Raw genomic sequence first — 27424 nt, 5'->3', positions numbered from 1 at the left:
GCCGTGGTGTCATCAAGAGAAAGATGAGCTAGACTTGGAAAGGTAAAACTATCACTTGTGGGCTCAGATTGTACTGAGACCTTTGGCGAAACAACACATGGAGGATCCATCGAACTTACCGAGGGAGTCTACATTTGCGATAAGGTTGGTTGTTTAGCCTTCCCTGTATCCAAGAATCTCATGAGACCCGTTGAAGGCAGGTGGATCTCCTTGTTCTGTCTCTCTAGCTCAATAACCCTATGGATGACCTTACAAACTCTTTGTTGTTGATCCTGTACACTAGTAGCACCCATTGTGGATTGTAGGACATCTAACCAACCCACATGATAGGTGTGACCTGTGTATGGGTCGGTTAGAGTTTTTTTTGTAGTTCGGACTCCCAGTTCTCATTTAGGAACGCTCCATCTAGGATTGAGGTGCTAGGGGTGTCCTTTGAACTAGATGGAATGTGGCTTTCTATGGGTTGACTCTTAGTGGTCACTAACTCAGGAGCACTTGATTGCTCACCTGGCATGGATATTGACATAGGGGCTTTTGCTTTTAAAATTTGTCCTTTGCTCTACCCTTCGTAAGCTCTCAGTTTCCTTTTCCCTAGCCGCAATGATATACCGCTCAACCTCTTGCACTTCCGCAAGGCTTCTACCAAAATAGGTAATATAACCTCAAAGGGGAATAGCTCTGAAGACTCAAGGGGTGTAGTGAATAGAGTATTCACGTGCACATTCTCTAGGAGCATGGGGTCTATGTTGGTCATGAATGAAGAATTTACTTCCCCACCCCCCTCATTTACATTGTTAGCTCCATGTTCAAAGTTAGTGGCTCTACTAGAGGTTTTCTTCAAGGGGCTAAGCACGCTCGGCCCGGACGGTGGGCCCATGGCATGCATGTCTTGGCTTGAGCTATTGGGATTAGGCATTGGGTAACCCTCATGACGTCGTAGTTAGAGGAAGAATCACTAGACGCAATATGTGGGTCCTGAGTGGTACTGCCTTGGGTTCTCACTGAGGGCCTAGAGCCTAATGTGGAGGAATAATGACTGCCCACATAAACGAAGACACTCTCTATGTGATCGGCCTCTAGCACACGACCAGAGCGTAGGTGCATGTGACCTCAACACTCTAGAAGTGTTGGTGAGTGCCCGTGAAGGCCACTCACCTAGTTTTGTGGGCGTTTGCAACCCAAATTTACCCTCCTTTTGGTCTCAGATTCCCCGATGTACTGTACTCTATTGGTATTGTATTGGTATTCTCTCATATGGTGGTATTGGGTACTGACTGGTATAGACACAGGAGTATATTGGTACGAGTAGTATTGGTACTAGACCTTTACTAGTACGGTATACTGCTATACTGACACTACTGGTACTATTTTAGGTTTAAGCTTTAATGGTAACCTCGCAATTAGGGTTAAGTGCTAAGAGTATCTATGCATCATTAAGTTAAGCTTCAAAGGTAGATTTGCATCCTTAAGCTAAGCTTTGATGGTAACTTTGCACTTAGGAAAAGCTTTGAAAGACAAGCTTGCAATTTAGGGTTTAGCTTCCATGGTGACCTTGTGTGATTGGGGTTAAGCTTCCATGGAAACCTTGTCTCATTAAAGAGAGAAAGGTTTAGTCTCATTATGGTAATCAAGCTTAGGGTTTGCATGTCTCTTTACGGTAGGAAGAATGTATGGTTATAATCCTCTCTTCCAAGCTTTAATGGAATCCTCGAAGACTCATAAATTATAGGACGACCTTCTAGCTTCCTAAATGGAAAGCTAGGCACCATAAGAAAAGAGTAGTTGTGTAAGCTCGATAGAAGTAGTTCAATTTTGGGTATTAAAGAGTATTTCTAAAGTTGTCGATTTCAAGTTTGTTTGCAAATACGGGATGGAGGAGATAGGGGATAACTTCACGGAATTGATCTCCGTGTTGTTTGAACCGAAAACTCTGTAAGCTTCCATGGAGATGCCCCATGGATGGCAAAGGATTGCAAAACTTGGGAATCGTACAAAACGGGGATTGAACTTAAAAAGTTGGCATTTTCGAAGAGACATTAACCATCAAATTCCTATGGCAAAAACTCACTTGTATTTTCTAAATAAACTTGGATGGTAGATAATTAATGAAAGTAGGAATTAAGGTTGATAAATGAATGAACCTGAAAATTACCAACTAGGAGTTAAAAAGGAATCTCGAGAGGTGATAGGGATAGCCCATTGCAAAACATAGATTTAACTAGGAGTTTTGAAGATTGTCTGGAAATGACTGGAAACCAAGATGGATCTTTTTGGGGTCAATTTGATTGAAAGGCCAGCCCATTGAGAGGATTCTCCTAGGGAACTGGACGAAGATTGGCCCTTTTTGGATAGGGCAACGTAACTGACAAGTTTGTTATACCTAAGTCATTCATACCCGAGGGATAAGGGATGCATGGGTTTGTTTTATTTTTGCCCAACCGGGTGAAGCACCTGTAGTTTCTTATTGGAAAACGGCCATAATCCGGGTATGGCTTGATGCCAAAAGTTGGATGAGAAGGTCATACTCAGGGAGGAGGATGTGAATTTAATTAAGGAAATTTGTTGATTTGGTTGCGTAAAAGGGAACTGTAAAGGCTAGGAATATAGGGGCTATTATGTGCATCTGTCACCATATGGTGCTATACCTCTCGAATAAAATGCTTAAGAAGGAATGATCAAATTAGAAGAGCCTTTTCCAAACACTTACTTCTGGTGAATATTGTGAAGATATCGCCATTCTGATGGTTGTAACCGATTATCTCGGTCCTAAGTAAGGAGAGATGAATTGGTTGAAACTACATGTGTTAGTTAGGGAACTAGTTACAAGCTAAATATAGCAAATAAAGGAAAAGAAATGAATTAAAAGTTTCTAAATTAAGATCTGGTAGGAACAACCATATGAATTTCCCTGAACGAGGGTATGCAACAGATTGCATGTTGCTTGTTGTCTGACGATGTCTGATAGACTGTCTTCCTGATTTTGTAGTAGTTAAGTACTGCCTCGGGAAGGGATTTTCATGAAATGGTTTGGTGGGTGGGCGGATCCAGAGGCTCAAATGTCCGGATGTTGAATAAAAATTTTATGTAGGACTATGCGGGATAAAAACGGGTAATCGAGAACGAGCGAGACTAGGTAGGATTACAAGATCCCTCTTCTTAGGGAAAGCGATAACTGTCGTGCCTGCTTGTCATGAAAAAGGGGTTATCGCCATGAACCAAGGGAGAACAAGAAAGCAAGAGCAGATCCTCAAGTTAAAGATAAAGAGAATCAAGACTAAGGACCACGCTTTCGGGTGTGGGTGACTGAAAGATGCCAAGGACGGATTAAATTATGATAAGCGAATAGAGTCGTCAAATTGATGGGATTTACCCCCTTGGGTTGGCATTCGAGATAGGCCGAAGTCCTGTCTGGGTGTAGGTCCCAAGTGGGAGGGATACCTGCAGATAGATCTACGTCATTCCCTAGAGAAGTCTGGAAGACTGAGGGAGGTGAGTAGCGTCAAGTCTGGGTATGGCCCTCACAATCAATGCCACCCTCTTTGTTTCAATGCACTTTTGCAAACTAGTGGTACATGTGTGAAATAGGGGTGTGGCATGGTAATTCCTGCAGTGGCAAAAGCGTATATCAGTGGGCATTATGTTGTAAAGGGTAAGTCGGCATTGTTTTCAATACGTTGAGGCTTTCTACTTTTGGATTACAATGTTGATTGAGTGAGTCATTTGTGATCGTGTAGAAGAGGAAGATGTAACACTTGCAAGCCAAGATGTGCATGTAATAGACACGATGGGTGTGAAGAATGGTGGGCCTGGACGAGCAAAGGTTTTTGTTAAGGATGTGGAGGACCTTGTCAGTATGGAATGGGTTTAAGACATCCTCGTGGACTTGGAATCTGGTTGGAGGAAGGAGAATGTGGAGGGGCAAGATGTGTACACAATGGGTGATAGCCAAGGGGTGGATACTGCTATGGAGAAGAGGGAGGTTGCTGAATGCCAAGATAGTGTTGGAATGAATATTGTTGAGACCTCTGTGCAACAGATGTTGACAAGCCACACAAGACAAGAAAACCAAGTTTGATAAACCCTTTGCAATTGAGGAGGTGCTGCTAACTACAACTAAGGCCGTGGTAGGGCAGGGTGCTATTGAAGAGAATGGCAAGGAGCAGCTAATGGTGTTAATAAAGCAGACAATAGTGAGGATGGTGCTAAAGGTGGGACTACTGTGAAAGATGTAAACAAGTTAAAAGTTCAGGATAAGGTGACTGATCCGATTGATGTGGACGTGGATGCTACTGATCCAAAGAAGGTGGTCGCTGCGATGTAGACATCTCCAAGTGATTTCACCTTGTCGGACTTGTTGTCTATAGCAAGAAGAAAGATGCACTGAGATTATATTTTGGTCTCCATCTATTACCATATGTTTAAGTACAGGTTACATTTTCCTTCTTATATTGTGCTCTCTTGTGGTAGACTTTGACCCTTTGATCTTTGAATTGAATGTGTAAGTAAGTTGTTGTAGCACCTTCCAGAGGAGGTGAGACCATTTGTATATCGTCTGGGTCGAGAGTTATGGTGTGCGGTCAAGCCGGATGCAGAGGATGTGCTTGTAAATTTGTCCAGGCAAGCATATATTATAATATGGTCCTATTATAGAAGAGAAAAGCTAATGCGCTTTCTGGGAACATGCCTACCATACTATCATAGTAAACGAGTGGTCAAAGGTATACATCTAACTCTCTTCTTGCCTCATGCTGATTACCAATGGTACTGTCATTAATTCTCCTTAACTTTTGTGTACTCTTACATATGTATTCAGCCAAGAAGATTGTGAGATGTGGCTACCCAACATCCTTGATGTCCCGAGTATGCCAAGGGATGTTGGTGAGAAGCTTGTTTTCCTAAAGTTGTTGAGATCAGTGTGGGCAAAACACCCGTCATATAATGACAACACTACCATACTTGTAGATGACTATAGATATAAGTTTCTTAGAAATGACTATGAGAATTGTCTGGCCATTCCGTCATGTGAGTCTTCTTACCTTGATCCCTACTACCCCTTGTACCTCACGGACTTGGTCAAGCCCTGGCTAGAGGGTTGGATTTCTACTCCTACCCAACAACATATAGTCGTCAACACCTCCTCTTTGATGTAGAAGATGACGTTAGCCCTCTCGTTGCTGATTATTTCATTCGTTGAGAGGGATATGATAAACGCTTTGTGTTGGGGTATAGGTGTCTGTGCCTTGCCCGGCCGCCCACTGACTTGTATACCTTATACATGCAAAGTGTGTGTCTCTCCTTCTCTCTCTCTCACTCTCCGTCTGTGGTGCTCCCCGATCCCCTTCAATTGGTATCAGAGCTATGGTGACCGCGGAGAGCACGGCGGCTTTGAGAGCTTCGAAGCGATAGCTCGCTCGCTCTCGACGGTGGAGTTAGATCGCGGAGTTTCACGGAGAGCGATTTTAGCTTGAGAAGCATTGTCTTTGGAGCTTAGGAGCTTGGTGTGGTCAAGCTTGGTCGAGGAGGCGGTTGCGGCTTCCTTGGTGAGAGGAGCTTTTGAGCTCAGTGGAGCTCGTTAGAGAAGTGCTCGGCAGAGGAGAGCTTGACATTCGAGTGCTTGGATGCTGTTGTGGCAGAGCTCTTGTGTTGGAGCTTGCATTGAGAGGACATTGCATCACGCAGAGTGGAGGAGGAGCAGGTTGAAGACTGTGTGTAGCTCGTTTTTGCCATTTTCGGGCTCGAAAACGCAGTTTTTTGCGTAGCTCCGTCATACAGAGTCAGATCTACATGATCCAGGAGTCTAGGTTAGGGTTTTGGCACGCTCTGGATGCGATGGTGGTGTCTATTTGCTGAAATTATGCTTTGAATTATAGCAGGTACAGCAGCATATTTATTTGTGCACTTTCGGGTCCCAAAAACACTGTTTTTGGCATAGCTTTCACACCCGGACTCGGATACATATGATCCAGGAGTCTACGTTGGGGTTTTGGCACGCTCCGGACGCGCTCGTCATATCAGAATTGTAAAATTCTGAACGCTGAATTTTCTACAGCAGCAGCAATTGTTTATTGTGTGTCGAGGATTCCACACATGGTTTGCTCTCAGATGTGAGAGTGATATTTGCTGCAAGTTTCCTCACAGGTGGGAGGATACGATGTATGCCTTATGTGGTTTGATGCTTAGGGAGACTAATGTGATTGCATTTTGAGCTCGGCAATGTATGCCTCAAGCATGTTTTTTGGCAGTCACAGGTAGAGCAGATATTTGTGTACTAGATTTGCAGGTGTTTGCAATGATGTATGCAAAATGTGGAGATTGGTGCATGCATTTGGAGTGTGGTTTGATGCGCTTTGGTTGCTCACGGTTTTGAGCGTGCAATCAGTTTGGTTACTGGTTTTGTGACCGTTTTACTGACGAAACTCTGGCGAAATTTTCCCAGGAGTTTTATGCGTATCATTTATGCGATCTAGGTAGAGATTGCGGGTTGCACTCAGCATTTGCGTGCGGTGTTCTCTACAGGTGGGAGATTTGTGCGTGTGTATGCATCGATACCGCACAGTGTGGGCTTGGTGATTAGCTCACAGATTGCAGTGTGATACTAGAGCATGCGAGGCTTGTATTGACATTGCGGGAGCTCTATTTTGGAGTGTGTCTCACAGGTTTTACATTGTGTTTCTGGCCATATTGGTAGACAGTTTCCAGGTGTTGTTGGTGAGGTGGTTTTGCTTTCTAGTTTGCTACATTGTGCTCATGGTAGAGACAGGTGATCGATCAGATTGTGACCTCTCACAGATGCGCGTGTTTGATGGGTCAGACTTTGCGGCATGGAGAGAGTGTATGCTTGATGCATTGACACAGCGAGGGTTGCATCGACCATTGAGTGGTGATGTAGGTAGACCTTCAAACATGTCTGACGATCAATGGCAGGAGCTAGAGGAGATGGCACTATCTACGCTCTCTTTGCACCTTGCGGAATCTGTATATGCTCTTGTTATGTATGAGACTACTTCGAGAGCACTTTGGCGCAGATTACATGATATGTATGATAGATCTGAGTCATCACGGACTCGTGTGAGACATGTACATTCACGAGCACGCCGACAGATGACATGTTGGTATTGTGGTCATTCTGGACACGTTAGACGGCGCTGTTTTCGTCGTATGCGACATCGTAGGAGACATGGCAGTCTCAGAGATGTATGTAGTGATGCCATGGACTCAGTTGCTTTGACAGTTGAGGCACATGTAGTGTCGGAGTATACTAGTGACGGGGATGTCACTTTTACCTCGAGCTATGCACGAGATGCTATACATGTGGATAGTGTACTCCCTTCGCAGTGGTTGCTAGACGCAGATGCTATGTTTCATGTCACGCCGCATCGTGCATGGTTTTGTAGCTATTCTAGCGGGATGCTTGGTAGTGTACGTTTGACCGATGGATCGGTGCATGCGATAGCAGGTGCAGGAGATGTGAGACTGTCATTACCGAGTGGTGCATCTTACTTGTTACGACATGTGCGCTATGTACCAGATTTGACAGTGAGTTTGATCTCGATTGGTCAGCTTAGAGATTGTGGATGTCAGATTTCTCTACGAGAGCGAGATTTTGTGATGCATTTGGGTTCGCTAGTGATTGCGAGAGGTGCCAGGAGTGGTACAGGTTACCCATTGCATGTGGATCACGTGAGAGACGGTGTTGTCTCTGTGATCACGCAGCCAGGTAGAGAGCGAGAGAGCAGGCGAGTCTCTTTTGCTTGTGGGTTGCAGGATGCTTTGCATGGAGTGCAGAGTAGTGAGCTCGTTGTGCACACAGTTGGGGCACGACTTGAGCAGTCACACAGAGAGGTGACAGAGTCAGACATGCATGCTTTGCTAGTGACTGAGCAAAGCAGAGAGTCAGTTGTGCGAGATACTTCTATGCAGGATAGACAGGTAGAGCGGTCTTGCTCTAGTGAGTCACGACAGGAGGACGTTGTGCAAGAGTCTATGCATACGGAGTTAGAGCATGAGAGCTCTAGTGAGTCACAGCAGATTGAGTGGTCATGTTTGCAGTGGATGATTGCAGAGGAGGCTGAGATGTCAGCGATTATGCAGTCATTCCTTTCTATGCTCGACAGTGAGCATGGGGATATAGTTGTGCAGGATATGTCTTCCAGCAGACACCTAGAGCAGCTGGTTTGCTCTGAGGTTGCACTACAGGTTGATGCGTCTTTTGCGGACAGTCAGGAGATGCATGTGGCTGACATGCCTTGTCAGTCAGAGATGCCTATTGCCAGGGACATATATGTTGATGCATGCTCCGTAGAGCTAGCAGGGCCCGCTAGCATTGCATCGGCATTCGGTGGTCTCATGTATGAGATGCTGATCTTGAGGCCGGATATCGCAGCTGCAGTGGGAGCATATGTAGTTGGGGTTGTCAGTCGTTTGCTGACTGATGATGGCATAGTGCACGAGGGAGATATGCAAGTATTGCGTACATACTTGCACTATGTGTGTGGTACGTCTGGTGGTGTATGGACTTACACGGGAGCAGGACAGTCGGATGCACACGATCACAGCCAGCCAGTGGGCATCGGTTGAGAGCGGTTTTCTCTCACCTTTTGTAGTCTTTAGACTAGGTTCCCTTGCTTAAAGGCACAGTCGCCTTTAAGTGGGAGGTTGTTGGGGTATAGGTGTCTGTGCCTTGCCCGGCCGCCCACTGACTTGTATACCTTATACATAGCATAAGTGTATAGGGGGCTGCTCACTTTTTGAGTCTCCCCACCCACATCGTGTGTGTCTCTCCTTCTCTCTCTCTCACTCTCCGTCTGTGGTGCTCCCCGATCCCCTTCACTTTGACCAACCCCTATCAACCCATGATTTGTGGAATAAAGAAAGAAAAATTTCTTGGTGCAGTCTGCTATGTATTCCTCTTTATGTGAAAATGAAAATCCATTAATGTCCATTTAGCCATTTCTCTTATAGTATGCTTCTATGGTCATTTTGTATTGATATTTGGATTTGGTAGTGGTAAGAACCAAATTTGGACTGGTCTTCTCATTGTAGGGTGATTGTAACTCATGGAAGCTCCATTGTACGAACTTTATAGCAGAGGGTTTTTTTTTTGGAAAAATTTACCATTGTGGGCTTGGGAAATTATGATTGCTAGTATCAAATTTGAATCTTTTAGTATTGGGACTAACAAATTTCAAGCTTTGGTACTGGTAAATTGGAAACTGTAAAGTACCAAATTTGGTGTTGCACATCTCACTACAGGGTGATTGTAGAAGAAAGCTTATTTTGGAGAGAGCTTATTTTGAAAAAGAACAATATTTTGGGCCGAGGAAGTTAGGTACACCAGTACAAAATTTGGTGCTTTTGATACTGACTTTGGCAACTACCAAATTTGGTACTGTAAAGTGCAAATTGGGTGTTGGTCATCTCACTACAGGGTGATTGTAGAAGATAGCTTATTTTGGGAAAAAACAATATTATGGGCTGAGGAAGTTAGGTATACCATTACAAAATTTGGTGCTTTTGATACTAGCATTGACATATACCAAATTTGGTACTGTAAAGTACCAAATTTGGTGCTGGTCATCTCACTACAAGGTGATTGTAGAAAAAAGCTTATTTTGGAAAAAAAAAATATGGGCTGAGGAAGCTAGGTATACCATTACAAAATTTGGTGCTTTTGATACTGGCCTTGGAGACTAGCGAATTTGGTAGTGTAAAGTGTCAAATTTGGTGCTAAGCATCTCATTATAGACTGATTATAGAAGAAAGCTTATTTTGGAGAACGGATATTTTGGGAAAAAAATTTAATGAGTTGGGGAAATTATAATAATAGTACCAAATTTGAAGGTTTTGAGGCTTGAAGTACTGGTACTGGTAAGTACCAAATTTGGTACTGGTCTTCTCATTGTACAATGATTCTATTCATGGAAGGTCGATTATACAAACTTTATAGCAAAGTTAGCCTTCTTTTGAAAAAAAAAAACATTGTGAGCTATGGAAGTTACAATTACCAGTACTAGTAAGTTCCAAATTTGGTAGTAATATTCTCATTGTACGACGATTGCAACTTAATTTTTTTCAAGTTCCTATAAATTATGTTATATTACTAACCTCAACAATGTAGCATGTGATGTGCATACATAGTGGAGGTAGGCAGGGACAGGAAAAATTATTCAAGCTTGAATGGCAGACCTAGTACAAATTACTCACTCTCCCGAATGGCAAAGGTGGGGATGGGCCAAATGCCCTCATCCACTTCTCCACCGTCATCATATGGCATACTATTGTATACATTTTCATAAACCTCACTAGTTAACATATACATGTTTTGGTGTCCATGAGAGATACCCCTCCCCGAGGGTCTATGTACAAAATATACAATTTACACCTTTATACAATTTTCAATATACATCAGAGTTGCAGAAGCGTTTGCATAGGGAAGGAGTTCTCAGCGCCCGACCAAGCATGAAGGTTAGGCCATGACCTGGACTGCATCCAGAGGTACCTAGCGACTAGTGCTACCCCTCAATGGGTGTTATGAATTGAAGTGTACTCAAGAAAATATGATATTGTGGAGGGCGAATATATGTGTACACCGCGTTGTGGGAAGAGAGAGAGAGAATATAGTGGAGGGTGAAATAGAGTGCACAGAGACGTGAGAGAATGACAACAGAGAATCTGTAAATGCCCCGTCTAAATGAAACAGGCAACCATGTATTAATGCAATGACAAAATCTGGGTATACCATAACATCAAAAAGTTCATGACAAAATAACTAACACAGCCGGACCCTGAGTAGGGATTGACCGGTCCACCCATCCACATCCACTCTACTATGGATAAAGAGAATTTCACTTCGCCGGGAGCGAGCCAGACATAGGCTGAGGCTGCTTCGCCTCCCTCCATGAACCTGAGCTCTAAAAGGATCCCAAGTACCAGTAGCTGGTAGTGTATCAACACCAACCATACCAGTTTAGGCGCCACGCCTCTTCGATGCTCAGCACCGGGTGTTTAGGCAAAGCAAAGGCAAAATCTCCAACACGTTATCCGTGTAGGTCATTCAACCCCCGATGCACTAATCGTGTAGATGAGCCTAACAAAAAGAAGAAGACGTACGCAACACCCCCGATCCAGCAAAGCCCCAGGTCAACGACCCTTTAGTCTAAGGCTAAGTGATGTAGCTAATCCTAGTCTTACAGAGACACTTCCATGAGAAACCTAACACCTGAGTCCAATCACAATAGCACTTTTCATATGCACAAACAATCTTTTCCGAACAGTTAGACTGTACAGGCTCTCTACTCTTACACGTCTACCATAAACCATCCATATCACTTTATGATCTCATCCCAAAACCATAAATTATAATCCAATCACATCACACGGGCGAGCACTCCACCCAACTTGGGTGAGGCATGACCAATCTTGCATAACCACTTTAAAACATAACATGGCTGCAAAAATTTTGGCAGCATAACCATATCCAAAAAAAAAACCATAAGCCACACCAACTTCCACCATAAAATCACAACCATAATCCATAAGGGAATCTCAGCCCTTAACCATAAATCATAACCACAATAAACCATCTCCCACACTTTGAGTTTGACATAACCCTTGCAATCAATTGGAGTCCATACACATGTGACTCTTAAAACATGATTCTTTCATGCATAAAAAGAGTCCGACCAACCACTAATCATGATATAAAAATCCAATTTTGACAACATCCAACCATGCAAAGTTGATGCATCACATCTACACTTCACCCCTCTAGCACATAGAGCTAGTTTTGACCTAGAAAGATGGAAAGCAATCATAACCATGCACATGAAGCATCCACATCAATCCATAAGTTCCCATACATCATATGATAACATTCCAACACCATAAACATGATGCAAAACAGCTCCGACCTTTAGGTCAACCATAAACCATAACTTCACATTTATGCAAAAAACAATTTTTGGACATTTTTGGGAGCATGCAAAACATGCAAATGAAAGTATTTTGACCTCAAACCAATGCATCAAGTTCAACTCTATAATGTACATTATCACTCTATCACATCACTTTACCCATACGGTACTCATGCAACAAACGGTAACCCCAAAAGAAAGCTACATAAATCATATCTGCCTATGCGGTTCAAGATGTCTAACCATATACCTTCACATTAGTTTACGGCCATCTAAAATCTGAAATCAACTCACCAAAACAAACCATAAATCATACATAAACGGTTCGGTTAACTCACGATGTCATATGGTACCCCCTTTGATAGCACCCCTATACGTGTAGGTAAAACCGGTTATAAAACGATTAATAACTCACATTCTTGAGGTGATAACGGGGACCTAAATTCATTTATCATCAAGTTTCATCAAGCTTTTCAATTGGTTAAGTGGGTTTTCCCATCCGGTGAATCTATATAGTGGTTCTCCAAGGAGCCTGGAATCAAAAAATTTGGTTGTACAGTGGACAGCAAGCTGTTTTTTTACTATATCTTTTAACTCATGTGTGATTTTCACATGATACCAAAGAGAGAAAATGTTCTAAATGATGTATTTTATCTCTGGTACAAAGGGTTCGGGCTGATTCATAACGGTTTGTGAACTATAGCCAAAACAGTGTTTCTACCGCCTCTATGACGTGAAACAAAAAGCGCTTTTTATGCACGTACGTGATCATAAACGCATCATGTGCATAAATTAGCGTGTTAAACATGATGAAATAATCATGGAGCCACTTCATACATACTCGGTTAATCCATACATGCACTTGTACACGAAAAAACAATCACCGAGAGGGTGACTACTCAGAAAAACGACATAGAGAGAGAGAGATGATGGCTATGGAGTTGAGATCTTCTCACCATGCTTTAGAATCGATTAGGGACTGTCAAAAATCATCTTGCTTTGCCGCAAGAGAGCGGTGATGAGAGCTATGTAGAGGTATCCGCCACGAAAGCTTCCGGAGAGCGTGTACACCGTGAAACAAGAGAGGAGATAGTAAGGGTGTAGAGAGAGAGTATCCTAAAATTTCTTTTTTTGATGTTTAGAGAGTGGACTTGCTTTTCACAAAAAAAACACTAAAAATCATGAAAAGCTATAAATAGTATGAAAAGCACTCAAAAAGTAGATTTTTACAAAATTGGATCATAGCTTCCCTGGAATATGTAAATTAAGGATCCGACCTTGCTTTTTGCAAAAAAGCACCTAAAAGCATGAAAAAGCTAAAAATAGGGGATTTCTCTAAAATTAAACCAAACGTCCTTCTAACCTACTGGAACATGGAAACGACCTTACTTTTTACTTTAGAACCTTCCAATATTGTCAATCAAGCATCTTAAGTCAAATTTGGCAAAATAGGTATTGAAAGCTATTTTTCTTATTTTTAAAAGAGACTGAAAAATTGGGGATCTTACATCCTCCCACACTTGAAAAATTCGAGGTGTCCTCACCTCGACATGAAATTTGGATAATTTAGTCTCATTACATCATCACGTTCCCAAGAGGCATCTTCCTAAGGATACATTGACCATTTAACAAGGTGTTCAATAATGGTCCAATTACACAGAGGCTTGGTTCCACTTTGAAGTATCATTTCGGGATACACTTCAAAAGTTCCATTGGTAGATGTGGATAATAGAGAATCATCAAGAATATGTTGCGGATCAGGTACATACTTCTTGAGTAAGCTCACGTGAAAAACATCATGTACCTTTATGTGTGGTGGTAGCAAGAGTCTGTAAGCTTGATTATTAATCCGCTCTGTGATTACAAAAGGTCCACAATATCTGGCACTTAGCTTCTTACACTTACCCATTGATAAAGAGATACGTTTGGTTTTTTTCTCAGAAATACCATATCGCCTTCTTTAATAAGTCTGACAAATCGTTTTGGATCAGCACAACTCTTTTGTCTATCTTGAGCAGGCTTAATATCCTGCCGTATAAGATCGGTTTATATTTGCATTTCATCCAACATTTCTTTGGATGCTTGAACTCGTATGAGAGGGTCTGTCCATTTGAGTAGAGTAAGACACTCTTGTGCGTTGGAATGAGGAACTGTACGCAAATTCAATCAAATACAAATATCTAGTCCATTTACTCTGCTCATGCATACAATAAGCTCTTAACATGTCTTCAATGATTTGATTTGTTCTTTCTATTTGTCCGTCAGACTGAGGATGATAAGCAGTACTAAAGGCTAATTGGGTTCTTATTGCTGAGAATAAGGGTTTGCAAAAATTAGAGGTGAACTTCGCATGACAATCATAAATTATCTGGCGAGGTAAACCATGATACATGAAAACACCTTTCATGAAGACTTGAGCTATATCCTTAGCCATAAACGTCGTCTTGACTCGAAATAAATGGGTCATTTTTGTAAGCATATCAACAACCACAAAAAATAGAGTCATATCCCAGAGATGTAGGAAGTCTTGTAATAAAATCCATGGATATGCATTCCCATTTTATTTGTGGAGCAACAATAGGTTGAAGCTTACCAGGGTATCGAATTCGTTCAGCTTTAATACGTTGACATGTTAAGCATCTTGTAACATAGTTCAACACATCACTCTTTAGTCCTGACCAAAACAAAATCTTTCTTACAGTAGAGTAGGTCTTATGTATCCTGGATGTCCTGCTCTACAGGTATATCATGAGCTTTCTGTAATATTTGAAGTTTGATTCCACCTTGATTTGTAATACAAAGACAATTACCGAAGTAAAAGTCATCACCTTCAACGTGGAAGCCTTTGATTTGTCTCTCTTGCTTCTCTATGCGATTAGTTCGTCAAGTACTGGATTTTTATGTAATATGAGCCATTAGTCATACCGTCTTGAATAAGGTCAAATAAAGAAGTAGTAGAGGTTGTGATAGCTGCTACAATACTTTTCCTACTTAAGGCATTGGCCACAAGATTTTCCTTCCCAGGTTTATATTCAATTCCAAAATCATATTCGCATAACAACTCCATCCATCTTCATTGCCGCATATTAAGGTCAGGTTAGGTGTAGATCCACTTCAAGCTTTTATGGTAGGTATGTAGTTCAAGTCTCCTTCCAAGAAGATAATGTCACCATACTTTAAGAGCATGCACAACGGCCAATAATTCCAAGTCATGTGTAAGATAATTTAATTCAGGTATACGTAACTTGCGAGATTCATAAGCTACTAGTTTTCCTTCTTGAGACAGAACGCCACCAATTGCTTGTCCACTTGCATTAGTGAGCACAGCGAATGTCTTTGAGAAGTCTGGAAGCTGTAGTATTGGAGCATTCACCAAGGTTTCTTTGAGTTTCTCAAAACTAGCTTGAGTACGTTCATTCCAAGTAAACACTTTAGCCTTCTTAAGCGTATCAATCAATGGAGATGCAATCTTAGTGTAGCCTTGAATAAATGTATGATACCATCCTGTTAAACCAAGAAAACCACGTACTTCTCGTACTGATTTGGTGTAGATCAAGCTATAATAGCTTTGATCTTACTTTGATTAGTAGAAACGCCATCTTTGGATACAATAAATCCCAAATATTCCACCTTGTCAATGAAGAAGGTGCATTTGCTGCGTTTGACATAAAGTTCATTTTGACGGAGAAGTTCAAGTACTCACCGTACATGTTGTTCGTGTTCTTCTGTATTTCTTAAGTAAACTAGGATATCATCAAAGAAAACAAGAATAAAATAATCAAGATGCTCTCAAAACACATGATTATAAGACGATTAAAGGTTGCAGGAGCATTAGTAAGTCCAAAAGAAATAACTATAAATTCATAATGTCAAAACGAATATTAAATCATGTCTTTGGTATGTCCTCCTCCTTGATTCGGGTTTGGTAATACCCTGACTTAAGATCAATCTTTGTGAAGATAGAAGCTCCATATAATTGGTCAAGCAATTCATCAATCCTTGGTATTGCATACTTATTCTTGACTGTTACCTGGTTCAATCCACGATAATCAATACAAAGACGTAGAGTACCATCCTTCTTCTGATTAAAGAGAACAAGAGTACTCCAAGGAGAAACGATGGGTCGAATGAAGCCCTGTTCAAGAAGTTGAGTCAATTGCTCCTTGAGTTCCACAGATTCAGGTACTGACATTTTGTAAGGTCTACGAGCAATTGGTTGAGCTCCTAGAATAAGCTCTATTGCATTATCAACATCACGCTTGGGTGGTAACTGTGAAAGTTCTACGGGAAATATATCATCAAATTTTGTTATCCATTCGTGTTCAAGTGAATCTATCTTCTTCTCCTTAGGGTTAAGCTTTACTGCGTAAATCCTTTCATTTTCCCTACGACTCTTTATAGCTTGGTAAAGTTCACTATTTTGAGCTTAGGCTTTTCCGGTTTCCCAATAATTGTGACCCTAGAGCTTTGTTTATTTTTGAAAGTCAATGAAGCGTCTTTACAATGTATGTGAGTATCATTGGCTTTAAGCCAATCCATTCCTAGGATTCCATCGTAGATTCCTATGGGTAAGACTCTAAATTTTACAGAAGTATTATGACCATCCAAAACAAAAATCAAGTTACCCATTGAAGTAGAAGATCTAACCTTCCTACCCGAAGCTAATTCTATTGTAAGGTCTGTATCAAGGTGTTCAAGCAAAATGAGGTTTCTAATGCACTTAGGAGATATGAAAGAATGTGTACTCCATGAGTCAATCAATAAGGTAAAATGGTTACCTTGATACTCCACTAGGGTTTGAATTACTGAAAATTGCTCATTCACTCCCTGATGTTCAATTGCAGCATGAACATATGTGTTTGCCTAATTCCCTTCACCTCTAGCCCCTTGAGCTCTGTTAACTTGGGGTCTTCCTTGAGATCTTTGATTCCCTCCTCCTCCTCGACGAGGTTGACGTTCAACATTTCCATTATTGTTATTGTTGATAGGCGGTCCATTCCAAACAAAACGTGGATTGTCTGGTCTAAAGTTCCCTTGATTTTGAGGTTGTCTCTAGTTTTGGTTAAGATTTTACTAATTGAAGTTCCTTTGATTTATCGATGCTTTGGGTCTAAAGTTTCTGAAATTCTGATTTGGATTGAAGTTTTTATGTTCATAATTGTCCACCAATCTTGTGAAGCTTGAATTGTTAAATGCACAATCCTTGGATTGATGACCAAGATCGAGACAAGTGTAGCACAATAGATCATGTCTAGCTTTTATATGTTGGTACAGCCAAAGTGTGTCGACCATAGAAGATGGCATGGGCAGATATGTACAGGTTAGCAAAAGCATGTCAAAAGGCTAGAGCAGCTAGGAAGATCATGGGATGACAGGTAGCAGCGGAGATGTATGACTGATGCAGTTTATAGGCCAAGAAGGGCTCCATAACGGGCTAATTTGGAGAGAAAATGAAGGATATGTGAGATGTAGTCTTTGGGTCCATGAAGGTAGAGATTGAAGTGTTGAAGGAGCCCAAGTTATTGGAGTTTGAAGGTTCAGTGTGTTGCAGATTCTTGCCGGATAGGGCAGTCGGGGACAGGTAGCCCAAGTGGACGACAAGGTATAGGCGTGTAGTGCTCAATTTATGGAGCCTACCCGTCTTTTTAGATTGCAATTAGAGATACGGATTGCATTTTATGGCCAGTTGAAGTGTTGTCGGGGGCTAGGTTGGTGCCCACCTGACCACATGGGGAACCGTGCCATCTGGCATCTTTTGAGACGCGACAAGATTCTAGAGCAGGGTATACACCACATGAAGCTAACAGGAATTGACTGTACGTTAAACAGAACCTGGAGCAGGAATTTAAAGCAGTCTAAAGATTGGGTTTTTTGGCCATTGGGGGTTTTTTGCCATGGGGTTTGTTACCATAGGTCTTTTTTGCCATTATGCTCCTTGGTTTGTGTAGCCTTTGAGTAAGCGTCTTTTTTTCGAGGTTCATGCCGACAGTGTATTGGTTGTATATGGTGTTGCATGTGGGAGAAGGCTATTCTCTACTGTCTCTTGGCATCATTCCCCCTTCTCTTCTCTGCTTGTGTGCGTGTGTTTCCGGGCGTGTGTCGGGGTGTGTGCCCCCCCGAAGTTGGTCATTCAAAGAGAGATAGAGAGAGGATGTGTGAGTGTGAAAGGTTGTGACTTGACCAAAGCGGAGTGAGGAGTCTGTCTAGTGCATTGCAAGGCATGTGTGCATATGGTTGTGTGCAAGGGGTGGTTTACTTGCGGGTACTATCGAGTTTTGAAGGTGAAATTTGGTGGATTGGGGTGTTGTGTATACCCCAGGCTATAGTGAGGCATTGTGTAGTGTGCTGGGTGTGTTCCCCTTTCCCCCTCTCCATCTTCTAGTGCCTCCACAGGGGAGCTGTTTGATGCTCCAATGTGAAGTTTGAAGCGGTGTTTTTTAGCCGATAAAGCAGTTGGCTGATGGTCGAGATGTTTGGTGGTCGAGTTTGAAGCTCACAAAGATGGTGGAGCCAGGTTTTGGCCCCATATTTACGGGTGTGGAAGATCCCGAGGATTGGTTAGCAGATTTTAAGTTATGGCTATTGTCGATGCGTATGTTGACGGATGCAAAAAGGCTATAGACGGTGCCGCTATTGATGCAAGGGCGAGCCAACGTGTGGTTCGATGGTCTAAAGAGTAGCGATCAAATAGCAATAGTAAGATTTTTCTTTAAGAGAATTCTTAAAGAGCATAAGAAGAGTACTTGATTAAAGGTAGAAAAATGAACATTATACCTAATTAGCTTAGCATGAACAATACTTTTGTGTGTGTGTGTGTGTGTGTGTGTGTGTGTGTGTGTGTGTGAGAGAGAGAGAGAGAGAGAGAGAGAGAGAGAGGATTAGAGAAATTGACAATAGTTAAGGACCGGATTTATATGGAGACATTCCCCCCTCCAAAAGGCTTTTGTATTATAGATTCCCCCTTAAAGAGAGACTTGGTACAATACAAGCTTGTGTTCCTTGAGACCTGGTTGGTGCAATGAAGATGGTAGACTTCATACACCAAAATTATGCCCTTAATTAACTTGCAAAAGCATTAATATATCCCTGGTTGAAATCCCAAGACCTCAAACACCTTCAAAGGTGGAGAGAGCTAGCAGGGAGTGAGGGAAGGGAAGAGGAAGAAGAAGTAACATACAAGAAACAAATAGACTACTCACTTGTTACTACTCTTGTTGCTTAGCATAGCGTAATAGCATAGTAATGGAGATGAAATGCACTTTGGAGCATGGCTCTTTGTTGGATTTGCATTTTATAGGCAAGAGTTGTTGGTGTAGGCTCTCCACTTCTCAAGCTTGGAGAAGGAGATGGAGTTCCTGCACAACACACTATGAGAGTGTGTGCGAGTGTGTCAGAGAGGTTATATGGGCAAGTACACCCCCTCCTTGCTTGGGTTGACCCCCTCTTCTAGCTCTTCCTTGAATATGATTGGACCTCCTCAAGGTTAGCCAATCACATGCTTTTTGCATATCAAGCAACAAGGGTAGCATTAGGACAAGTGTCCTTCTTACCCCTTTGAGAGAGAGGGCTTAAATAATGCTTGAAAAATTGATTAAACAAAGTAAATTCTTATTGGACCCCATAGAGGCCAACCAATAGGCTTTAGGCACCTTATGACGGCAACATGGGGAGGAGCTTGACATGTGTCCTTGTTGCCTCTTTAGACTTGGCTTGCCTTGAGTGAGTGTGTGTGTGTTCTCTCTCATGTCCTGTAATGTAATTGGCATGTTACCTTGAGAGTAGTGGAAACTAGAGAGAGTACTTTTGAGAAATTACTTTGTGAGAATAGCCCGTGAACATAATTGGTTAGCAACATAAACATAGCTTTTAGTTAACTTGGCATGAACAATACTTTTGCAAGAGAGAGAATTTAGAGAACATGACAACAGTTGAGGACCGGATTTATGTGGAGCCGGTCCCCCCTCCAATAGGCATTTGTATTATAGTTTCTCCCATCAAGAGAGACTTGTTACAATACAATCTTTGTGTTTCTTGTGACCTAGGTGATGCAATAAAGATGGAAAGCTTCATGCATCACAAACATAACATAAACTTTGTGGAAAGCATTAACTATCCCAAGCCTCATTCCCAAGACCTCAAACACCTTCGAAGGTGGAGAGAGCTAGCAGGGAATGAGGGTTGGGAAGAGGAAGAAGAAACATTTCATACAAAAAACAACTAGTTCCTCACTTATCATCACTCTTCTTGCTAGCATACATAATAGCATAGTACTGAAGATGGAAAAGATGGGAAGATTAAGCATTGAAGCATGGCTCTTGGTTGGATTTGCATTCCATAGCCAAGAGTGTTGGTGTAGGCCCTCAACCTCTACTTGCTTGGAGAAGGAGAGGGAGTTCTTGCACTTTGCACTTCCCACAATGGAGTGTGTGTGAGTGTGTGTGGGAGAGTATACCCCCTTAGCAAGCCCCCTACTTGCTTTGGTTGACCCCCCCTTGTAGCTCATGCTTGAAGCTCATTGGACCCCTCCAAGCCTAGCCAAGCAGGTGGTAAATCAAGTAACAAGGGTAGCCTTGGGACAAGTGTCCCCCTTTCCCCTTTGAGAGAGAGGACTTCATAAATGCAAAGAAAATTAATTAATTATTCTAAATTATCATTGGACCCCTTGGGTGGCCAACCAATAGGCTTTAGGCACACCGTGAGGGCAACATAAGGAGGAACTTGACAAGTGTCCCTTTTGCTTTCTTTGTACAAAGCTTGCCTTGAGTGAGTGTGTGGGTGTTCTCTCTCATCCCCACTCTTGTAGGGCTCACCCCCTCCTTGTAGGGATTAGTGTTGAATTTTGCGCACCTCAAGCCACCCAACTTTGGACCCGGTTCCCAGCACAAGCTTGGCCCTTAAGCCCCTCAAGCTTGGGCCAGGTTCCTACCTCAAGTACAACCCTAGCATCTCAAGCATGGCAAGCACCTCAAGCATCTCAGTCATCAAGCGCCTCAAGCACCTCAAGCATCTCAGTCATCAAGCACCTCAAACACCTTAGTCATCAAGCACCTCAAGCACCTTAAGCTTGGGCCGGGTTCCCACCTCAAGATCAGCCATAGCTTACCTAAGGTCAAAGGACTTTCACACTAACTATTGGAGGTCTTCAATGAAGCTAATCTAAGGTCTTTATGCTCCATTGGTTAGCCTTGATCTTTGATAGACCATCTCTCATTTGGGTCCCATTACCATTGGCCCCGTGTTGAGATAGATCTATAAGCACATGTCTATATCGTAACCCTTGTACCTATTTATTCTCCCACATTAAATGATCAGTTTAATATGAGAAAATCATTTGAGTTGGTTAGATATTAGATTTTATGAAATTACCTCTCTCTTGAAATCATAGTCGTCCTCGACTATGAGGTAGAAGAGATAAAGCCTTAGTCATTAGTCAATCTTTCTTAGCGGGTAGAAGATCCCTCTTTACCCTACGACATCTTTCCAAGATGGATGACTGGTGCTTGGGAGACATAGCTGCCGCAAGCATGTCTGCTCTTTAGTCCATTTCATTCTCCCAAAGTAGAGTGACAAATTCTACTTAGTGTTTGAGAGACGTTGTCATCACAAACATGACTCTAAGCATGCATACTATTTAAATTTGTGCACAACTAAAAAGAGAACTAATCTTATAAGACAAAAACATGGGTCATTTAAAAGAAATTTGTACATTTGCTTAATCTAATGTAACATTGTAAGCATTGAAGGGATTTATACTATCCTTAAGCTGCATTCCTTGCATCCATCTAGCATCTTCAAAAGGATAATTTTTGAACTTGATAAGATAGCATTGGATAATCTTACCATGTCGTAGTACCTTGTCTTCATGCCTAAGAATAGCTTCGGGTTGTAGCACCTCTTCTTGGTCTTCAACTTTGGGAGGGTCTTCAATAATTGGTTCACTTGGTGGCTCTCCTTTGTAGGGATTTAGTAGGCTCACATGAAAAGCATTGTGTATGAGTCAATGGTTGGGCAACTTGAGTTGATAAGCCGTCTCATTGATAGGCTTCAAGATTTGGAAAGGACCATTGTATCTTTTTTGCTAGCTTAGCATAATAGTTTTGATGGCCCGTAGGATTTTTTCTCGTCATTTGCCTTAATCAAGCCTTAAGAAACTTAAGTAAGACCCAATCGTTTTCTTTGAATGTTAAGGCCCTTCTGTGCTTGTCAGCAGCAGCTTTTTGCCTTTGTTGAGAGATGGATATAGCCTCCTTAATCTTTTGAAAATATTCTTGTAAGTTACGGCTATACTCATGGACATTGAAGATCTTCCCATGTACTTTAAGTAGCAAGGGACTTTTAGATCTTCCCTCTATGATCTCAGAAGGTGCTTTTCCCGTAGAAGTATGTACAATATTATTGTAGGCATACTCTACAAGAGGTAAGTACTTTTCCCATTGTGAGCGTTGATCTACTTCTGTAACATAAGTCTTTAGTAGATCGAGTATCATAAGATTGGCTTCCTCACTTTGGCCATCCGTTTGTGGGTGAGAGGCCGAAGAGAAATTCAATCTTGTTCCTAGATTTCCAAAGAGACCTTTCCAGAAATTACTGGTTATTCTAGGATCTCTATCTGACATGATGGATGTTGGTAATCCATGGTGTTTGAAAATTTGTGATATGAAGAGAGTTGCCATTTGATATGCCTTAATAGTCTTTTTGACAGGAATAAAATATGCTTGCTTGCTAAACCTGTCGACTATAGTCCATATTCCCATATTCCCATGGATAGACTTGGGTAATCCAAAGATGAAATCCATGGATATACTCTTCCATGGTGAATTTGGGATAGGCAATGGCTAGAGTAATTCAAGTTTCTTCCCTCTATCATACTTGGTCTTTTGGCATACTACACATTTTGAAACATACTCTTGTATGTCCACTTTCATGGTAGGCCAATTGAAATACGTCTTTACTCCTCGGAGAGTAGGTTGAATGTCTCTATGCCCCGCATAGGGAGGAGCATGGAATTCATACATAGCTTTCTCACGAAGGGAATGGGTAACACATAGCCTATTGCCATGGAGAAGATAACCATCCTGTAAGGTGAATGGTTCCTCTTTCTTCCCCAAAGCAACGGCTAACATTATGTCTCTAAAGTCACGGTCAATGTCATACTCATTTACCATAGAAGATAGGTCATTGTGAGTAGTTATAGACACTGCATTAACTTTTGGTCGTCGTGAAAGTGCATCGGCCACTTGATTGTGCTTATCAGCAATGTGAGCAATATGAAAATTAAATCTGAAAGAAAATTTTCCCACCTCATTTATTTGTTGGAAAGCTTGGTTTGTGTCATGAAATACTTGAGACTTTGGTGGTCAGTTTGTAGAATGAATGGTCACCAATAAGTAGTGCTTCCATGTGTCTAGGGCATGTAGAACAGCTAAAAGCTCTTTCTCATAAATGCCCAAGATTCATTCGTTTGTATTGAGCCTTCGGCTCTTATATGCTATGGCATGCCCTTCTTGAAGAAAAATTGTTCCAGGGCAATCACCACAAGCATCACAATTGTGAGAGATCCAGAAGCATGAGGACTAGTTGGGAAGTAAGTTTCTCTTTGAGTTTATCAAAAGCATGTTTCTCCTTAGCAGTCCATACATAACGTTCTTCTTAGTTAAGTCATGTAGTGGTCCTGCTACTTGAGAGAATTTTGCTATGAAGTGTCTATAGTATGCGCACATACCAATAAAGATTCTTAGCTCATGTAGATTCCTTGGGTTAGGCCATGCTTTTATTACCTCTAACTTTGATGGATCCATACGAATACCATCTTGAGAGATAATATAACCGAGGTATTGAATCTGTTGAAGGAAAAATTCGCTTTTCTTTTGGTTGAGAAAAAGGTTGTTCTCCCTCAATGCTTGAAAAATCACTTGGAGATGTTGCTTATGTTCCTCCAAAGACTTGGAGTAGATGATGATATCATCAAAGAACACTCCAATGAATTTGCAATAACGTCTAAAAATTTTCTCCATAGACGATTGAATGTAGCTAGTGCATTAGTCAAGCCAAAAGGCATGACTAGATATTCATAAAGACCAAACATTGTGTGAAACGCGGTCTTTAGGATATCTTCATCCACTGTCCTTATTTGATGATAGCCACTTTTAAGGTCAATCCTACTGAAGTAGGTAGAGCCTTGTAGCTTATCAAAAAAATCTTCTACCCGAGGCACGGGAAATCTGTTTTTGATAGTGATATGGTTTAGTGCTCGACTGTCCACACACATACGGTATGTTCCATATTTCTTTTGCACTAAAAGGACTGGAGAACAAAAAGGAGAGGAGTAGGTCTCACCATCCCTTTTTCAACCAATTCTTGTACTTGCCTCATGATCTCCTCTTGTTGAGCTTGAGAAACTTGATAGGGAGGCTTGTTAGGCGGTGAGCTTCCCGGAAGGAGCTCAATGCAATGGTCATCATCCCCTCGTTTTGGAGGTAAGTCCATAGGGATATCATCGATGAACACATCTTGGAATCCTTTTAATAAATTAGACACTTCTTGATTCCTACATTTACATTTGATGAAACATTAGGATCTTTTAGAGACTCTTTGACAAAAAATCATGTAAGTAGAAACTGAGCTCTTCATTGATTTATCAAAAGCAGGAGGATTTACAAGTGGTATAGTACGATCACACCCACTAGAATCTATAAACATGTTCTTTCCCCTGTAGGTGAGTAGATTCTCCTTTCAGGGAACTTCAAGTTGGCAGCCATGCGATCAAACCATGGTGCCCCTAGGATAGCATCCTCATGTTGGAGAGGAGAGATGAAAAAGTCTTCTTTGTGGACATAGCTTTGTACATGGAGCCTCAACTTCCCAATCAAGGGAGTAATGGAGGCTCGTTGCCCCTTGAAACAGTATCAGCTATTACAGCATCTCCCATCTCGAAAGCTTGAATGCCCAACTTGGTGGCCAACTCCGTTGATATGAAGTTGTGAGTAGAGCCAGGGTCAAACAAGATGAAGGCATCATGCTCTCTTACCTTTCTCCAAGCATAGGAGAGAGGTGCACCTTTGCAATGAGCATCCTCTTTTGGAGCTTCGACAATGGAAGCTCTAGGAGTCTCATTGCAAACATTCTTCTTGGGGCAAGAACGATAACCATGTCCTTGCTCCCCACACTCAAACAGTTATGGTCCTTTCGAAAAGCTTCAAGCTCTTCAGGAGAGAGATTTTTTAAACCTTTGTAAACTCCCTTCTCCTTGGACCGATTGTTATTGTTGTTGTTGTTGTTGGAAGTGCCTTCGGAAGAATTTTGGGCAATTGTTTTCCCTTGGCATCATTTTTATGTTTGTTTTCCATGGGCTTGAAATTTCATCTAGCCCCTTGTTGGAAATTGATGCATGAAGCAACCATGGTGTGATGGATTACTTTGGTGATAGAACTAGGCTGTTGAGATTTGACGCATTTGGCCATCTCTTCAGGTAATCTCGCACAAAATTGTTGCTTTTGCTCGGCGAAGTCTATCTTTTGGAAGATAGTAGCCTTGAGATGTAAATCCCAAAACTTGTCTACATATATTAACCAACTTCTTGATGGGTAAAGGTTATTGGGAGTACATCAAAGGTGAACAAGAAAACGCATCAACATTGCTTGAGGAGAACCTACTCATCTCTCCATGTGAAAGCTTTCAAAGATTGGAACCAGGGAACATAAAGAGTATGTATTGGTTATCATTAATGTGCATGATACCATGATTTGGCATATGTAGGATACTTATTTTGCAAAAGTGGCTTGGAAAAATTTGGTATCACTTGAGATGACCAATAACAAAGCAAGGAAGTTGCAGTTGAAGACATTGCTCAATATTTTTTGGATATAGGGTGTGTCTATGATGAATGACTATGCCTTGAATATTAATGACATATGTGGATCCGCATTTGATGATGACGAAAAGGTGAAAGCTGAGTCTTGCATAATCTAGGACCATCATAAAAGTAGGTCAAGACATCTAATCATACTCAAGAAAACATTCTAAGTATTATAGTTCTTGTGCTTCTCTTGATTGTGAAAGAGAAGAACGTTGGTAAATAATGTCTTCACAAGGTGTAGGTAATTTGGAGTAGCTATTGTACAATAGCAAAGGAGGAGTTAGAGGACACGGTGTATGTCAATGGTCATGGTCGTGGAGACCAAAATGAAGGCAATCATCATGTCTTTGACAATCAAACATCAAATCTTTGGCAATCAAAAGTAGAATACAAGCCAAGGGAGTCAAAGAGGTCGTGGAAACTTTTGTAGAAACATTATAAACAATAATAGCAAGAAGGGATGTTAGGACCCAAAAGACTTTTTTTATATAGTTTATGATGAATATTATGTCTATAAATGTACCATAAACTCATCATGGTGTCATGTATGCTACACGTATTTGGGTGTGACAAATCACATGATCAACCATGGTGAATGGTTTAGTGACCTTTAAATTTTGGATATGCCTAGCTATGTTGAGATTGGGGCTGAAGCATTATATACTATTGTTCAAACACGGAATGTGCCATTACACATAGCAAAGTGAGCTATTTGGCTGATGTATTGTGGGTGCCCGACATTTTAAAGAACTTAGTTTCTATTGGAAAAATTGTTGAGTAGGGTTTGCATCAAGTTTAGTTCCAATCTTAGTTCAAATGGGAAGCATGCAAATGTGTCCTTTTCTCATGACATACATGCACGCAATCATATGTTGGAGACAATGCATTTCTATGTATGGGGTCCTTAAAATACCATATCTATAAGTGTGACCATATAAGGAAAGTATGGGCATAGTTCATAAGGAGATGATTGTGCATATAAGGCAAAGATAGTCCAAGATGTAGTGCTTACTTGTTTTGAGGACTATTTAAGATCCAAAGGGGGATCAAGCTACGGATGAGGAGATTACTACTCTTGATGCTAATGAGAGAGGGGATCTGGTTTCATTGCCACAAAAGGAAAGAATTTGATTGGATGTAAATGGATTTATGAAAATTTAAATTCGAACAAGCATGCAAACTCAAGTAGGTAGTACACATTTACCAGCATTCATATTGTTTGCTTGCAGGAAAAAGAATACCATCTTTATTTTAAATTTTCTTTACCTACCATTAGCTTGCTTATCATTTTTTTTATAAAGTCAATGAGTTGACACAACAAAATAGTAGAAGATTGAGAGTACATCATTCTGTGATTGATTTGCATAGAGGGTTTTTAAGTGATCTGCTTATCTTGAGTCCTCTAGATGATCTACAACTCACAATGCCTCTACATTGTGTCTACAACCTAGATATGCATTTGCACATTTTAAGACCAAAATTCGACCTATTCATGATTTCCTACACATAGTTCCATGAACATTGCTGAATGTTATACCAAGGTCCAAATATAGCATTACAATGTCCTACTTAGACTTGAGAGCATGTTCAATCCCTACCTTTGTAGTTAGAATATTACCATATATGGACCTACCTCCAATGAACCCAGATTGAGCAT

General features: G+C 41.4%; 1 pseudogene; it reads left to right on the top strand.

Annotated features, from left to right (window-relative positions):
* The first annotated feature begins 3594 nt into the window (after positions 1–3594).
* LOC147444683 (uncharacterized) lies at positions 3595–4384 on the top strand (annotated as a pseudogene).
* Positions 4385–27424: the final 23040 nt, after the last annotated feature.

The sequence above is a fragment of the Adiantum capillus-veneris genome, chromosome 13 (assembly GCF_014529385.1).
Source record: "Adiantum capillus-veneris isolate H3 chromosome 13, ASM1452938v2, whole genome shotgun sequence".
Taxonomy (NCBI): domain Eukaryota; kingdom Viridiplantae; phylum Streptophyta; class Polypodiopsida; order Polypodiales; family Pteridaceae; genus Adiantum; species Adiantum capillus-veneris.
Note: the sequence above shows the minus strand (reverse complement) of the source record. Positions and strands in the feature narration are given on the sequence as shown.